The sequence below is a fragment of the Gallus gallus genome, chromosome 13, assembly GCF_016699485.2.
Source record: "Gallus gallus isolate bGalGal1 chromosome 13, bGalGal1.mat.broiler.GRCg7b, whole genome shotgun sequence".
In the NCBI taxonomy this organism is placed as follows: Eukaryota; Metazoa; Chordata; class Aves; order Galliformes; family Phasianidae; genus Gallus; species Gallus gallus.
Window position 1 is genome coordinate 12162504 of NC_052544.1, and position 14446 is coordinate 12176949.

The window sequence follows — 14446 nt, forward strand, 5'->3', positions numbered from 1 at the left end:
AGCACTCTTTCTGATAGGGACATAAATAAACAAAGCAAAGAGGCGATGGAGTAGGAAACGCTGGTCACAATGTCAGTCACTCCTCCCCCTGTCTCTGCACTCCCCACAGACTTTAAAGGTCAGGAGGATGTGGAACAATGCCCACGTCCAAAGAAGAATTAGCAAGGGAGGTTAAAAACCTTTTCTTCCCAATGAACTTGAGGAATTTTCTTCCTTTTTCTTCATAGAGCACTGAGCTGTCTGGGTTATGTGGGACTGAGTACTTTGTGGTTAACATTTGCTGTGATTGGTTGAGCCACTGTATAAAATAGAAAGGAAGGTTCACCTTTAAGATATATATTTTTAGTAACTGACCCATATGGTGCAAACTGCTGTCCAAAATACATTTTTGTTGCATTTAAAGGCTTTAAGATAAGTTTTTCTTTGTTAAAAATTCTTCACTAGAAATGATAGGCAACGTTTTCTAAGTGCTGGGCAACACCATTCTTCTTACCTCCCATCAGGAGGAAACCTTAAAATCAGAGAGATGCTCTTTTCCTCCTCCCTTATCACCATACATATTTTCTCTGTATTTTAACATTGATCCCTATTTCTCTATTCATCACTGTGGAAATCTTCTGGCATCTCAAACATATGCATTCAGAAGAGGTTATTGTAATAGAAAACATCGTCAGACAAAAGACATTGACCAAAAGGTTTCCATTGCCACAAATAGGAAAATGGAATCAAACTACTGAAAACTGACTTTCCTTATGCAGATGCATGCAACAACAAAGACAGTGAGGCTCTGAACAGAATTGGGTTTGTACTGTAACCCTAAATAAAGCAATAACAACAGAAAAAGGCATGATGGTCATGGTACACGTGATGCTGCTACTGCTTGGACATAAACCAGAGGGCCAGTGCTGCACACCCCAGTGAACTGAAGTAATGGTATATACACAGGAGATGACAAAGACATCCCACAGGTTTGGTGATAGAGTGGTGCTCACCTATACATACTCCAGGGTCCCATAACCCAATGGCAACCCTTATAGCCCCTGCTGCCTACCTTCCTTCGGCAGAGAAGAAGGTTTCCATGTTGTTTCCATGAGGTTTCCAGTTGCACGATCCTAACATAGAAACATAAGGACAACTTAAAAGGGTCTCCCTTACCACAGCTAAGGGAGAATAGATCTGCCCTAAGTCATCATGAGGTGTTCATGCAACTGTTCTTAGAGCCTCCACAAACATTCCAACCAGTTACTTCCCTTTGAACCTCACTGACAAGGAAAGCTGATTACTGACTTGTCCTCAGAGCAGCTTCACATCACACCTCTCTGTTGCGGAAGCTGTGCTAAAACTGTTCAGAAGCTGCATGTTGCTTAAGAGATGCATTTTGGCTGCCCTTATTCTAGCATTTATATCTCTGTTACCCAGCAGGTGCACTGTACTCAGGTCTGCACAGTCCTCTGTTCTGCCTTCCTACCAAGCTATCAGCCCCAAGCCGCAGCTGTACTACCTGTTTGGACTGAAATTAATCCAAATCTCCTGCACGTCAGTGTGGGGGCAGAATTGCCTTTGCTCAGCAGGCTGCAAATACACTCTTCAGTCATTCAAAGCTCTGCCTACAGCCAGCTCTAATTTTACTCTATTTTGTTTATGCTAGAGTGGCTGGGCTAGTATTTGTTTTCCCTCCTTCCACTTAATCTACCTTTGTCTTTCTAATAACATCTCCTAATAATATCTTCCATCCTCATTTATTTATAGCTACTGCCCTTTTGTTCAGGTGATACTACTGAAAGTGATCTAAAATTGAGTACAATTACCGTGGAGGTGCCAGGGGTAAGTCACTTATTTGTAGGTTAAGTTTTAGACTTGAAATGCTATTGAGATAGATGGATTTTCTGTGTTGTTCCTGCTCCGAGTCACACTGCAGTCTGGATGGGAAGGGAATTCAGGGAGGAGTGTAGTGTGGGTGTGTGCCAGCATTTCTTCGTGAAAGCTTACGATCTCAGAGGAAAAGTGACCGATAGATTATCTTTATTTGCTCGGCAGGTGGTACTTAGCAAAGGGAAATGCATTGGATATGCTTGGTCCTTTCAAGCTCCAACCGAAGGAATCTAACGGTCAACAAAAAGCACAGGGAAAAATCCATTCTGAAGATGCTTTAACGTCCCATCTCAATTTGCAAACAGCACTGGCTTAATTCTTTTCTTTTGAAGCAACAGTTCTCGGCAGTTGCTACAGTGTGACAGAACAAAGAGCATCCTGCAACTTGGCAAGTGGTTCTGCCAGCAGAGGTCAGTGAAGGAGGTGGTTCTGCAACACACTGTAGCAGCTGTGTGCAACACACTGTGGCAGCTGTGTAACCAGACGTGCAGATACTCAGTGTGTCTCCATATCAGACCACCAGCACTGTGAATGAGAGCAAAGAAGAGTCGAATCCTATGGAGGACTGAAGGAAAGCCCTATGTCTACAGCTCTACCAAGGACAGACGCATCTAGAAGCCTCACACTGGTCTCACATCCAGGCTGGAAGTTAGTTTCTCCTTCTCCTGGCATTGTGCTACATGTTTACCTTAGAAGTGTAAAAGAGAGAACATGAGGAATGCCACAAGAACAGCAATTTCTCCTGTCTGAAACACAAACTGTGGTGAAAATGAAATTCAGCATTTGCTTCAGCAGATCTTGAGTACTTCCAGAGGTGTGTACTCAACACAGTCTCCAAGCTCTCAGTCTACCTTCACTGTCCTTCCTGTTGAAATGTTATTATTTTCCTCTCTAATACCAAATTCCTATTACTGGACATTTTCAGATATTACTGCCCATGAAGTCAGCACTTGGTCCTTAAGAGGAACACAGAATCAGCAGCAAAACTGTGTGAAAGAAGTCAATTTGCTTCATCTGTTTAATTTCAGCATGAAATATTTGGAATGAAATTAAGAAATTTCTTTTCTTGCACACTGAATGTACGGTATGTAGGCTACTAAAAAATTGGTTTTCATGTAAAGATAATTATTGCATAGCAGCTTCATGTCTGCCAAGGTCAGTCAGAATAATGCAACATCTTTCTATAGTTTTGGCACTGGATGTAGTAAAAAGAGCCCAGAGTTCCCATCTGGGGAATCTTGGACTTATGTTAACACAAGCATTCTATTTCCTCTCAAAAATCAGTTATCAAAATAGACCTGGCAGTGGGTTACACCAAATTCATTCTGTGTATGTAAAGAGCATATGAAATTAAAACTCAAAACTAAAAATAAATAAATAAAATAAAATAAAATAAAAACCAAAGCAGTAGTGCTATAGATTGCTTGGGAATGCTAAAGAGAAAACAGTATAGGTGAAAAGCCAAGGAGGAACAAGGAACCAGCAAGCTAGCAGCACGAGGGAAGTCTCAGCACCTGGAGAATACAGTGGTGGGTAGAAATTAACAGGAAAAGGGAAAAAAGGAAGGAAAAAAACCCACTCAAAAATTGCAGGAATACATTGGGCTGCCAAACCTGTATTGAGAAGTGGCAATTGAATTCCAACTTTGCTATACAGTTTGGGCCAGGTTAGCAAGGAGACCATCAGGTAATTACTGTGACTGCAGACAGATGTTGTGAGGAAAGAATTAGACACCTCCAGCTTAGCTTTAGGGAAAAAAAGAGCCTCTGTCACTACCATTAGGAAAAGAGCCAAACCAGGGAAGTACTTCTGTATGGATTCCACTACAGCTGGCTGTGAGAAGCAGCAGGAGATACTACCAGGAAATGCTCATCACTGCAATAAGAAACACAGGGCTCAGTTTGTAATGATGCCGGAGATCAGGATCTGCTGCTGGGCTGCTGTGGGTCTTCATGCCTGCTTTTCTGTGCACTCTCAAGGCTCCATTCTGTCCCTGTTCTGAGCCCATCTGTGGCAGAGGATCGCCACCAGCTCCAGCAGTGTAGATCAGAGACAGCTGGAAAAGTCTCCTCAGAGCCCTTCTCACACTGGTGACAGCCACCATGCACCCACCAGGACTTTCCCTTCCCAGCTCATCTCTTCCCCCCTCACTCCAAATTACCACCAGTCACATCTAAGCAAGCGTTTTGTTTTCACTTACAGGATGGATCCCTCCTTTCCCGCATTTCTATGATTTTCCTTATGACAAAATGACATTTCTGACAAGCAAACCTTCCTCTTCCCCCACCTCCCCTCGTTCTGTGGATGTTTTCATCACCAATTAATCTAACAGAATGTACCATTTAGGTTTGAGAGGCTGGCGTGACTCCTGGAGACAGAATGTGCTGCTGGGAACAGAGGGGTGGGGGTGACGGAGAAGATCAGAGAAGGCTCCATACTGCCAGGAATTACTCATCAGGAGGGTGGAAACATGGAAGCCTGGAACATTCACCTCCTTAACAGGCATCTCAGACACATGGCTGTCAGTACTCCATGGAGTCACTGCATCTGGGCGTGTGATGACAAGAGGACAAAGTTCTGCTGAGATTACACAGATATTGTGAATGTGTCTATCAGGCTCTCTGAAGATCCCTGCACATAATTAGCAGGTGGGAACAATGCAAACTACTAGCTGGTGAGGGATTGCTCTTCCTCTTAGAATACACCTCTCTAAAAAGAATAGCCATGTTTTGGAGGTCGAAATAAGCAACTTCAAAGGGGGGAAAAATTCAAGCATTTAAAAACCAAAACAAAACAATACATCCCCCTCCTTCCTGCTGAATCACAGAGGATTAGATGTACAACACACTTTAAACTGCAATCAAATTCCCAAAACAACTATTCTACCTGAGCCCTGAAGTGGTTAGTTTTCTTCGGTTTAATCTGTTGTTGTTGTTGGCTTGTCCGTTTTTCTTTTCTCCCAGATCTTAACTCCATTTATTTATTTCTTGTTGTGAGAAAACACCCTCATCTTTCCCGTAGATCTTACTGGCCTATAATTCTTAGATTTTTAGATTGTATTCCTGGGTTTTGAGTCTTTCAAATTCACCAGGGTTAGAAATGCTCTCCCCCTACCTGATGCGGAATCTACTGCTCCCACATAATTCTGCAGTTCTCCACATTGATTCACCTGGAGAGATATTTGTGATGGAATCACGGGACTCAGCACTGGAAACATGCAGAAAAAGGGTCTCCATTTTCCTCGAGCATCTATTACATCAAAAAGAAAAGCAACAGCAACAACAAAAACCCACCACAAAAGAGCCAACACTGGTTTATCACCAGCTAAGTATTAGGCATAAAAAGAATAATGGAATAATAGCAGTGCTCTCTGGGACATGAGGTTGTTTGATGATAACAACCTGATCCCTTTATGGAAGTTTCTTAGTGAGCAATACTGTTTCCAACCCACTTGGCATCTGCCTGAACATAGCCCTGTCTGTGACAATCTTAGCACTTCTGCTGTAGAGCTTCCCAATGCTCCTCTTTTTTTATTTTTTATTATTTTTTCTAGCTAGCTTACAATGAACTACTGAGTGAAATCCTGAAGGATGTGTAGGACGAAGCTTTTAAAAAGCAAATGTTAGCGTGTTAGAAGACTTCACAGGCTGTACTGCAGCAGCACAAGCCTGTGGGATTGCTACCAGTTCCTAATACCAACCCAGCAAATGTTCTGCTGCTGTCTCCTGTCTGGAAATAACAAAGGATTTTCTAGTTGGAGTGTAAACCTTGAGAGCAATCCATCCAGCACTGAATGCAGTGGGAACACTCTGTCCCTTCACGTCTGTACAGGCAAATGAAGCTGTGAATCTGCTGTGTGCCTCTCCAGAACTGGACTGAAGGATGCTGAGCAGAGATGTGTACAACATTTTAATGGAGGTGATAAAAAGTGAAGTGACATTTTTCTGACAGCCTTGCAAAAGAGGAAGAACTTAATCTTCACTTGTATGGCGTCTGAGAGATTTAGCTTCAGCCCAAGGCAGTTTGTTTCATTAAAAGCAAAGAAAACAATTAACAGCGTTGGCCAAAACACTGCTACAGAATCCAACAGGAGATTTTCCTCTTCTTATCATGAGACATTAAATAAAAGACAGATGCAAAAAATAAAAAAGAGGGAAGGGTTTAAGCCGATTTTTAAATATATGTATGCAGCAGCTTAATTCTTGTACATGACAATGGGAATCTGCTAAGAGAAATGAATGGCCTAGCCCTTGTTCCCAGGTCCCTGAACAATGCTCTGTGAAACTGCAGAAGAGCTCGGGTGGCTCTGGCACTTCCTTCATTACACACTGTGAAGGAAAATAGATGTTGTGTAAACTAGAAGCTCGTGGGCACGAGTGGCAGATTTTCACATGGGACAAACATATGTTTGGTTTGAACAAACGAATTTCCCATTTCACTTGAAAAAAAGAAAAATGTTTTAACTGTAGGAAATTTCATCCCAGAACACTCCAGTAATTACTTGCAAAACTCAATTCTCTGCTCTTGGATGTTCAAGAGGGTGACGAGAAGAAGAGTGCGGAACTCCAGCTTCTTCCTACCTAATATTAATATCAATCTTGAAAATACCTGAAGCACCCAATTTTTCTGCTTTTTGTGTATTAAGATTCAGTGTCAAATCTGAAGATTGCTGAAAAACAAGACGTGACTAAAACTTGAAAAGATGGGTGCTCAGTTGGAGAGCAGGCCAAGGGAAGCCGGGATGTGAATACCGCTTACTTTTGTGCTGGAAGGTAAAACAGAACTCCAAAACCTCAGAAAAATAAAATCTACCCTTTCCCTCCTTCTCTTGTTTCAAACATATCTTGATGTTTAGCCTTCAAACTGCATTACAACAACTCTGTTCCTGTACCAACATTTTGGTTCCTTCACTTTGAGCCAGCCCAAAACTGCACAAATGAAAGAGAGAAAACAGAAAGCAGAAAAAAAAAGGAATGATTTTCTACACTGATTTATTCAGGGTTTGGTTCATTCCAGATAGAAAAGGGTGACAGCTTCTCCCTGTGTGCCTTATACCTGCATCTCTGAGCTATCCTGCAATTAGGGAAAGACTGAAAAGCCTGCAGAACTTGGTGGTTATTTCTGAGAATATAGCATAACTGTTTCTAATTTTCTCATTCTGAGTTTCACCCCGATCTGAGTCCACTCACATGAACAAGGCAGTTCCAAACTCCAAATTGTTGTTTCAGACTCCAAACTCAGGCAGACAACAACATCTAATGGTTTCATACCTTGAGACTCAGTCTGACACAATCCTGCCTCCACAAAGACAACTCGCCAAGATTTAATAAATACTTCATAGCATCTTTTGTCCTAAACTTTACTGATTAACCCACACTGTATACAGCAAAAGCCATTTCATTCTAGTATGCCGCAAAAGCAGGACTTTTCATACAGTAGCATTCAAAGCTTATTTTATATCTGTGAAGTTGGAATCAGTGGAAAACGAGACCCAGTCATAACTAAGGTGAAAACAAAGGTAGACCAGTGGGATTTGCTACTATACCTAAGCAAGCTTTCCTTTCAGGACCGATAGCCTGAAATCCTTGTGCCAGCGTTTTTCCTCTTCATAATTTTTTCTTTCATGTGGTTTCTCACCACGGGAGTTTCGTGACACACAGCAGAAACTTTATGGCTGCCAAATTCAGCATGACACAGACCAGCACCAAACCAAATAGTGACACATCCTTGTGCTCCTTCTCCCTGATTTGACACACCAGCATGCCAAAGAGCATCTCACTTTGGTTGCCTAATTCTTTTCCTGCATTCATCATTTTTGGCATTAATTCCACGCTCAGATTTTTCTCTCTCCATCCATCCTCCCACAGCACACTCCCTTTGTGCCCAGGCAACTTTGGGTTTTGGCTATAAGCCTGTCTCTCCTCCAGTTCTCCCATCTTCGAGCATTAATAAATACAAGGTATCATTAGTTATTGCTCCTTCCCCCCAGAAAAGTCACTTGTAATACCAAGATCTAACGTTGGGGAAAATTACATAGCTTTTAAACCAACAATAACAAAACCTGAAATGCATTTTAAATATCTTTAGAAAACTGTTGAGGTCTGGGAGCAGTGTTCAAGCCTGAGGACAGATAAAAGGCAAAGAAGACTAAGAGGGGAACTGTTTTAATGTTAACAGATCTTACACAAGAAATTACTTGAGTTTAAAAACATTGAAGACCACCAAAAAATAAAAGGACTCCTCCTAGTCAAAATTTTCACAATTTTCTCTTAGGAAGCAGTAACTATTTTTGTCATACTGTTAGCTCATGACACACCTCCAGAGATCTCCTACCATCTTGTCCTTCATGATGGATGGGGCTTTGAGCAACCTGGTCTAGTGGGAGGTGTCCTGCTTATAGCAGCAGGCTTGGAACCAGATGATCTTAGAGGGCCCTTCCAACTCAATATGTTCTATGCTGTACGCTTGGTGGTTAAACAACCCACTGCTCATTTGTCCAGTCCTTCAGTAGTGGGGCCCTTCAGTAGTAGTTGCTAAACCTAGTAGGTCAAAGATGAGAAAAATAGATGTGGAAATGAACTACAAACAGGTAAAAGAATGTTATCATAGCTGAATTGGAAAACAACCATAGAGGACAGCAAGATGAAAATGAAGAAGGTGGGATACTTAATCTGAAGGACAAATTAGGTAGAACTGGCTTTAGTAATGGAACTTTCTAGTTTATGTTAGCCTCACACAGCAGCAGTTGGGTCCTGCATTGTGATTATTGATCTCTTCCTTTCATGCTGCTCAAGGCTGAAATGCCCTGAATACAAATGGGGGCTTTTAATGGATTCCAGCCATTTTAAAGAAAAGTTTTAAATGTGTGATCACTTCTGAGCCACCCACATGATAACCCCACGAGACCAATACCTGCAATACAAAAATAAATAAAAAAATAAATAAATAAAGCCAAAAAAAAACCAAGAAGATTTCTTTGCTTAGCATTTGCTTCTATTCCAATAGCACCATGTTACTGATGGAGGAGAGAACGTCTGAGATTCTGATGAAGGAGCCATCTGGGCAGAGTTTGAACTAAGGCTTGCAAAAGCTACACAAGAAAAGGAAATTTAGATACATTGCACCCCTGCTATTGTCACACACAGAGAATGACTTGCAAGATAAAAGGCAGTGACAGCTCCAGAGATGTTTCTGTAGCAGAATGCAGAAAGTAACCAGTTGGGGAAAATCTGAGTTGAAAAGGATTGAGCCACCAGACTGGCATGAATTCAGCTTCAAGATACTCTTCAGCACAACAGTGTGATTTTGAGCTCCTTATTTATTATTATCATTTTAGATAGATGCTGCAAACAGTTCAAAGACACTGTGTACACTGGGCGCTGCACGGATTCAGAAGGAAGCAAAACTCTTTGTTACATGCAATTTAAGGGAGCTGAAAAGCGAAAGGAATATCAGCATATCAAGCTGAGACTAGTTCACGACAGGTAAAATCCTCAGCCCCACTCACTCACTAAATCCCTAAAAAGCAAACCATCTTCTGAGCTGATTCAAAGGTTCCTCCCCAATCCAACGCTGCTTTGGCTGCGCATTCCCTGAACCTCATACCCTCATCTTTCATTCACTCTCCAGTGATACAGTTACACTGATGCACAGTTGGTATTTTTTTTCCTCTAGAAAGCTTTGACAAAAACAATCATCCTTTATTCTCCATTTCCTTTCTATGAAATGGAGCTAACGCTGCCTGCCCTTCTGACTTCTTTTCTCATATCCATTTTCTTTTCAACTCTTAAGGGCAAAGATTTCCTCCTTTTATGTCTTCTACAGCATGAAACTGAACTAATAGCTACCACTGCCATAAAAATGTGGCTTAAATGAAGAAAACAGTAGTTATCCTCTCTTCTGGAAGGTGTAGTAGTATAGGTTTTGCTATTTCTTTTGATGCTTCAGTAAAAAAGGTTGATCATTGATACAAATTTGCCAGATCTTGAAGTACCAGACACAACCATTACACACACAGCAGACTAGGCTGAGAACACAAAATGTTTTTGCAATCAAAGTTGTCTCTCTCATTCTGTTATTCTTTCCCCTTTCAAAAGCAACATTTGTTGTGTTTGCCAGCCTCATGGAGAAAGCGGTTTGCGACCTTGCTTCTTGGACTGCATTTCTTCCTGCAGAAGTGGCTAAATAGCTCTGAGAACAAATTTTGTTTTTATTCTTTTGGCATGATTTCTACTTGCTTGAGGAGGAAAATGCCTGGACATCACTTCAGCACAGGCACCAAGGGAAATTACAGCTGAGTGAGTGAGCACACTTGTGCTGTAATGTAATGAAGAACTGGCTGCGACAGCATCATTTTTGAGAATTCTATACTGTCAAGGCTTAAAAAAAAAAAAAGCATTATCAGCTCTTAACGAGCTTCCAAACTGGCATTTTCCCTGAATACAGAATGAAAAGAAAAAAACCACCTGAAAATAGGAGCAAAAAATCTGTTTGCAGTAAGATGGGTAGCCTAATAAAATAAACTCACACAAAGAAGTGACGGGAACCGTAAGTCTCAATAGCCTTATTGAAAATAAATCAAAACTGAATCAGACAAAGCAGTTATCACAGGGTGTGATGTCACTGAGTGAACACGAAATGCAAAATTCCTTACAGGAATGCTGATTCTAGTACATATCATTTCCTATGGTTTGAAGTATTTGGAAAACTTTTAGCTCAGCTCACAGTAATAGAGAGAGGAAGAAGAGGATAAATGAGTAGGAAATTGATCATTTTATTTTCTTTTGGATATCAGTTAAGAACCAGAGTGTCGGTCTGAAGGAGCCATATCCCAGCTGAACTGGTACAACTTTCGGTTGTAAAGAATCCAGTGCAACTATGGCACAACAAAATACAAAACACTACCATTCGTTCTTGAATTTCTTCTGTCTATGAATCCACCTGGTTCAAATATAGGCCACTAACTGAACTTTTTGATCCACTAATGGAGTATCTGGTCCTAAAAGTCATGAATTGTGTATATGATCCTTATCCACATCACCAAAAGGACTACGCAACCCCAATTTACACCTTTATTTTCAACTTGAGTGATTTGGGGCAATAAATGTTTTTTTTTTTATATAGTTTGCTGAGTTCCAAACTGAGTGGAAAACTTTATGGTTGAATATTTGGCCACACTGAAGCCTGTAAAACAAGACAGTCTGCTCTTTGGAACTTCCCTAGTTGAGAAGAGAAGCGAGGTCTTCCAAAAGTGATTAAGCACTGGGGCCTTTTTCACTCCAATCCCTCCCATTTGTTCATTATCTTTTGCTGTTGAAAAATTATTTATAGGTATCATGGTACTTATTTTCTTTCCTAGTGCATAAGACATTATCTACCTCTCAATAACTGTTCTGCTATTCACCCGATGAACATCTTCCAACACTTCTCTTTTTTGTTTCCCCGCTGTTTATTTACAAATATAGATTTACTTCTCTCCCCTTCTGAGTAACCTTTGCAGCAAAGCTTTCAGTGAGGAAGGGATAGCCTGAGGTGGCTGAACACAGTCTTTTCTTCTCTGCTGCACAAAGAAAAGACTGAAGATCAGTACTGTTTACAGAGCCTAAGTCTGATACTATTCATCAGCTTCTCTACTGAAGTCACCCCTACCTTTTGGATGGGACTACCAGTAAAATAGCAACACATACGACAAGAATAAGAGAGAGAACTGGGAAAGCAAGAAAGTAAAGATAGCAGGGGAATATAGAATGCAAAAGTTCTAACCAAAGGTATAATTCATGATTTACAAGGCAAAATACTTATCTACCTTGACATAAACAATGGCCACCGTGATGAGCAGATACCAATAAGGATTAAACAAATGTGGCCTCACAACTTACTACATAATCACCTATAGATCACAAATTCTTTTTCAAATGCTATGATGGAGACTGGATAGTATAGAACTATATGTTTCTTTTCTCAGAAATTTTGCAAGCATATCAGAAGTTGGAATGGAAAGTCAAACTGGCGACATGTTGAAGTGGACACACAGTGACTATTACTCTTGTTCCATGTACCAAACCATAGATGAATTAATGTGCAAAAAAATTAGAGCAACTAACAAAAGAAACACCCATAGAGTACAGAAGACATCCTCCTGGCTCATAATGACTCCAAGTTATAAATTTCTGGAAGCTGAGAGAGCACCGCTTGATGCTTGCCCTGCTCTTTCTTGTTGGAATGTGTGCTGCTGTATATGCCTCCAAGAGATTTTTTTTCTCAGTTTTTTGAGCTGGAATCTAACACCAATATGACTTATACATTATTTCTAAAGAGCATGTAGGTAAGCAAAAAAAAAAAACAAAACCTTGCTCTGTGATCCCCTATCGCTGCTGGTGAAAGAACCCTAAATGCATGAAAGAAAGGAGAAAAAACACTTCTGTTGGTGGGTTTTGGATCTGAGCAAATTATTTACAATTCATAGTTTATCTAAATTACATGCTTTCCACTCACTGAAGACTAAAGTCTGTAGTATACATATTTGAATTTCAGACAATTCCACCAAGTGTACACTACCCAAGAGATGTTGGTAGCAGCTCTCCGACAGCAACAGGCTTTGTTGGCTGAGCTCTATATGAGCCTAATGCAACCTCCTAAAGAATGAGAGTATTCCCATCCACTTCCACAAGGGATCTTTTTGAACTAGCAGATAGGATGGGAGCAAGGAAGCATTATGTGTGGCATGGTGTCTGTTCTGACTGGCTGAGTCTTCGAGGTGCTCCCAGCTTGCATAGGTATGCACTTGTATATGTATTCAAGCCCGGTGAATACCAGCTGTGACAGTCTGGGTTACTATTTGCAAATAATCATATTTGACTGAGAAATGATGAGCTATTTTGATCCATCTGCATATTCTGGTGTATTGCCAAGTGAACTGGTGTTGGTCAGAAACATTAAATAAAATGTCTGTGCCAAAGCCCAATATTGGTGTATGTTTTAGATAGTTTAATTAACCAGGTGATTAACTCTAATATCCAGAAGTGATCCAGGAATCCAACTATGAGACAGGAGTTACTCCCATCATCACATCAGTCCTTTCCAGGAAGATGTGGAAAGAGAGCTCCTGTCCCTGAGTGCAGAACAAGAGAGATGGCGGGGAGCTCCGGGTCACATCAGTGCATCAGGACAGTCTGGCAGCTCCCGCATTCCATGCACACATCGGCTGAGAATTTCCAGCTCCCTGAACAAGGGACGTGCTAAGGGATGGTGACTCAGGCTGCCATGCTCAGTGTGGAGACAGAAGAGAAGACATGATTCACCCATCAAGCCAGTCAGGAAGGGTCAGCTATCTATCCAGAAGGTTAATTTGAGTCTGGCTGATTTCCAGCAGGAAGTCAGATGGAAGGATGCAGGAGATAACATTTCTACAAAAGAGGTTTCAAAGCATGTGAGATGAGAAAGGATATTAGCCAGAAAGACCTATGATTCTGGAGGGGGGACGTGAATTCAGTCTGTCATGTCTGTAATTTCTGCTTCCCCAAATAGACTCTCATTTCATGAATGCCACACTGGACCGATTTATTCTGAGGTTATTCCAGTGATGTCCCTCTTACAGCATGTACAGAAGGCTGAGCCTAGCTCTAGCTCCCTTCTGAAGATGAAAGAAGAGGTCTCACCAGCAACTCTTCTGTTATTATCAAGATGCAGCAGGGAAAAAAAAATGGTGTAACATGACTGTTACCATGACCTAGATATAGGGAAAGGAGCAAACAGGAGAAAATCTGCCACAACCTTGAGAAAGTCATTTACTGTCTGCAACCACATTCCTCATCTACAAAACAGCATTTATTCATTTTATTTATTTTTTCCCTGAATCAAACGAATATGCTGAAGGTGTAGTTCATCCCAAGACTGACTTGAAGAGGAGTGTGTTTTCACCTTGTCAAACATTATAATTTGCCACAAACTATGGGTTTTGGGGCTTTAAAAATCTCACTCACAACACACTGAAAAATCTGATTAAGCATGCAGTGAAGAGTGTCGTGACTTCTGTACAGAGAGTGCTTTCACTGGAACATCAGAACTATTATAGCTGTCTAAATAATGTACAGGCTTGACATACATGGTATCATTAACGATTTACATCTCGAGATAGTAATGACTTGAGAGGACACGCTTTCTGGATTCTCCTGTCAATAACACAGCACCGACAAAAATTACATGATGATCTGTTTATATTCACTAATGAAAATGTTAAAGATCTTGAAGCACTAGCCAAAGTCACTGCATGACATCAAGGCATTCCCTCTTTTATATGCCTTTCTGGAATACTCCAAGTGGCATCAATAGCTCTTCGGTGAAAAAAAATCTCCCTTCAAAAAGATTTATATTTCTTTTAACCCATTGCTTTGGGGCCTTTATCATCTGATAAATGATCACAGTGAAAGTCACAAGTACCACAAAGTGAGTGTAAACCAGTCCTTAGCATCACACAACGTTCTCTGACTGTGACCAGTTGATAAAGTCTGCAATATTTCCTCTTACATCCTTGGCCTGTAACTGGAGCCTGACTGTAGGTGATGGAACAGAAAGA

At 40.9% G+C, this 14446-nt stretch overlaps 1 long non-coding RNA gene across 1 annotated transcript in view; it reads right to left on the minus strand.

Moving 5' to 3' along the window:
• LOC112533412 overlaps positions 1–14446 on the minus strand; it is a 55453-nt gene that overhangs the window by 15948 nt on the left and 25059 nt on the right. Inside the window, exon 2 of the long non-coding RNA XR_005839626.2 lies at positions 1052–1112. This is a non-coding gene — a long non-coding RNA (uncharacterized LOC112533412). The remainder of the gene's footprint in view (positions 1–1051; positions 1113–14446) is intronic.